We start from the raw sequence: 3,968 nt of genomic DNA, 5'->3' as shown, positions 1-3,968 counted from the left end.
GGGCGGTCAGGAGAGTAATATTTAGTATTTTTTGTATTTACCATCACGCGGCACTGGCCTCCCGATAATAGCCACAAATTACAGAGTTTCACAACACACCGCCCATCAAACTCAATTAAGCGGATTTCTCCACGGGTGAGTAATCCCCAATTCCGATACTGGGGAACCAATGCAAAAAGGCAAATAAAATGAGTTTTCATGATTTTAGATTCGTACGAAAACAAGAATACGCCCCAATATTTGATCGACTCAACGCTGACGAGGAGGCCAATAATATTTTTCTATCCGGGAATGTTTTGATCTAACCGCGCCAAAGAGAAAAGGTAACGGGTTTAAATACATAGCAACGTGTATGAAATGAAAATTTCTTATCATTTTCTATACAAAAATTTCAAATTTTCGAATCGTACGAAAACAAGAATACGCTTCATTATTTTTAAAAATTCACTCAGTTAAAGAATAATAGTCCCCTTTTAGCAACTTCCCATTTGACAACCGAAAAAATCTGTTGCCTCACGAAGGCGTTTAAATTGTTAAAATTATCAAAATTGATCATAAACTTAAAGGGTTTGTGCTTTATACTCTATCGATGATTTATGAATATGCCCAACTAAAATAGTTAATTATACTATTCACGTAAATATATTTAGAATAAAAAATATATAATACACACATATTCCTACATAAGTACATATTTAGTTGTGATTGGTGTTCACAGGGTTTTCAAGTTAATATTTTTTTATTGTTTTTTTTTTTTTTAATATTGTCTAAGCTTTAACTTTAGGAAAATTCAACAAATTTTCATCAAAATTGCAAACTTTTTAACTTAAGCTGAATCCTTAGTGCATTTCGGGCTATGCAGTTTTATAGCAAAAAAAAATTTGGTCGATTTTTAATAGTTATTTATTTTTGGCGACTGCTTTTGTGGTTATTTTTTATATAACAGGTGGGATTTCCAAAAGCTGGCGCTGATTTTTTGAATTTTGTTGCAAAACGTTCTCCGGTATTTTATTGCATACACTCCTCATTTGTACTCTGCTATCCTCACAAATTGCACTGCATGCTTCATAAAATTTAATCCAGTAACATACATACATACATATACGCTTGTGTATCATATTTCTGCATTTATTTCTCAACTCTCAACGCTTTTATAATTTTAATTCTCACCATGGGAAAATTTTCGGAAGCTCATTAAAATGTTGTGCCACATTTGACCTGATTTCATATTTATGTAGATACACATAGAATGTCTGCACCAGTTAGTGGGGCGCTCTGCAGCAATATGCTTCTTCTTCTATTGCATGCCATGTCGTAAATCAACCCACCTGATTTACCTATTCCTTTTGATATTACTTATTGCCATATTTAGTACCGCCATCACACTGTCTACCACAGCTAGCTGTCCGCCTAATACCGTCCAGTTTACTCAGTTCTCAGTACTCTCTCTCCTCTAGTGTACACCGCCTCCTAAGTATCATCTCTTTCAAATTCAGTGCTGTTCAAACCCACTTCACTTATACATGCATAGTACCTTACGCTATTTATGAATTTGGTGCACGAACTCTGTTGAAATTGCATTATAATATACCAGTTAAATTGAATGCAGCAGCAGGACTCAGTCCGGTTGTTATTTGATCATTTGTAATTGTAATGTGGTACTCGGGTGTGTGTGTATGCCATGTGCCTTTGCGTTCGTTGTGGATTATTTGCAAAATGTATGCGAATGCAGCTATTACTTGTGTATGTATGTATGTATATTAGTATACTAGCATATATACTTATACATACATACATATTTAGTTACTCACTGTATTTACTCAGCATTATTTAATTAGGTAAAACTCTACGTTCATTTGCTCTCATTACATTTGAAATTAAATATCATTGCTTGTGTGATGATTAAGTTGTAACCTAAATATTTTAAATTCGAAAAGAAGACAAGCACTATTTACTTACAAAATTTTAAAATAGGTAAACGAGTGTTTGCGCTGCCGAGAATTCCATTTGTACTTTGCTTTGAATATTTTGCATTAATTGAATCATGTTTTATACTACATATATATTTATATGCATTTGTACATACATATATTTATGTATTTGCGTGAGATACAAAGTGACTTAATTAACTGACTAACTATTTGCACAGTTTGTATGCAAATATAAAACGAAGTTGCTGCCGCTTTGATAAGTGACTTTGATAAGTTGGTCTTCAAGGATCACTGAGAGGCTAAATGTATTTAATGCCGACAAAGCTTACCCCAGCGCTGCATTCCGTCGCTCAGTTGGACTCCATTTCGATGCGAGGCAGCATCGAGATGATACAAAAATAAGTATATTTCAACTTTTGTATGTACATTCGTTCCTACGTAGACAATGGAAAATTTCCTCGTTTAACTCATTAAAAAAACATAAACTGTTCAGCTGAATTTTCTTTATAGTTCCTATTTAATTGAGGAATGAAAAGATATCCTTAGGAATGCGGGCTATAGGTGTGGTTTAAGCTAAGGTCTCACGAAAATTCTTTGAAAATTTCTGATCAATACCTAAATTTTGGTCGCTCAAGACAGATGACAGAACAAAGACCCTGTAAAGATTGCAATCCGTCTGCTGCGAAGTTTGGCAGACAAATATTGATACATTCAAAAAGGTTTTTGCAAGGAACTTTTTTCTAGACAACTAGACTGCAGCTTGTCCAGAATAGACCGAAGAGGGGCGAATACGCTCATACCGTGGGAACAAAGCCTAGACTCCGCTAAGGTATACTGCAGACGGCACGCGCTGCTTTCAAGGAGAATATTTCTCTTTAGTCAAGTCGCAAAAGTGACAGAGATGTATACAATTTTAAAAAGTTTTCTATATTTGTCCATTTGTCCAGTCACTGCTGGTAGCCGCGATGCGGTAATTGTCCAAAGCTTTTAATTAATTTAAAATAATCCCTGTTAATCGGGGAGATACGAGATTTCCTCCTTAAATTGGGAGACAAGAAATTTTCTTATTTTGATTTAAATATTTTTCTGAACAGCACCCTTTTTTATACTGGCTTTTTATTTTGGCTGGCTATGACTAAAACTGCAGTTTGTTAAGGGAACTATGTACGTTAATTAAACTGAATCGGGTCAGCGTCTACGTATTTCTGCATAACATGGCTCGTGGTTTCAATAAAGGCAAATAGTTTTCATTCAACTTCCGCAAAAAACCAATACCATTGCATTAATCAAGCACATTTATTGCCCAAGGGCGCACAGCCTTTACAGTACTACGGTTTTTGAAACATTAGTTGGAGGAAAGTAAAGTTCTCTAATAGTTTTAATACATCAAAACGTCAATCTTCTAACCCCCAAATCCGATGGTCATTTACCACTAAGCGCTCCTCAATTGCATTCACTCCAGCCTTTGGAATCAAATTAATTTGCGGCTATAAAGGTAAATTTCCCAAAACCACACAAATTGGCTTCCCTAATACATATTGAAATTTTTCATGCTGTTTCCTCAAAACCTCAATGCAACTGCGAGCACTCAGCCGCAAGGCGTTTCATTGTAACAATCGCTTTATCTGCTGCAAGCTTATGTAAGTACATATATGCACGTACATGCATACATATGTATGTAGTAAGTAACCCCCTCCGTGTTGGGGCAAATTAATTTCGAAAATAACAAAGGCGGTTAGTAATTTCGGGCACAAAGTAGCACAAGCGCAATTTAGTTGACAAGCGTTGAGGGAGCGAGCGAGCTGTGTGCAAATGATGATGCAGGAATTTAAACACTCATTGTTTTGAGCTTTGACCTGTAAACATATGTACATATGTATGTATATTCACTTTCGTGCGAGTGCACATTTCCTTATACGTAGAAAATATGTGTAAATGTTTGCGATGAGCTGTGTGTGAATGCCGATAAGTAGCGATGTGTCAGTTTATTGTTTTTTCTTCCTCCAGTGGGTTACAAAAAAAAAAAAAAAAAAAAAA

This window comes from Rhagoletis zephyria, unplaced genomic scaffold, assembly GCF_001687245.7.
Source record: "Rhagoletis zephyria isolate East Lansing unplaced genomic scaffold, Rhagoletis_zephyria_1.1 Rzeph_scaffold_04211, whole genome shotgun sequence".
In the NCBI taxonomy this organism is placed as follows: Eukaryota; Metazoa; Arthropoda; class Insecta; order Diptera; family Tephritidae; genus Rhagoletis; species Rhagoletis zephyria.
Note: the sequence above shows the minus strand (reverse complement) of the source record.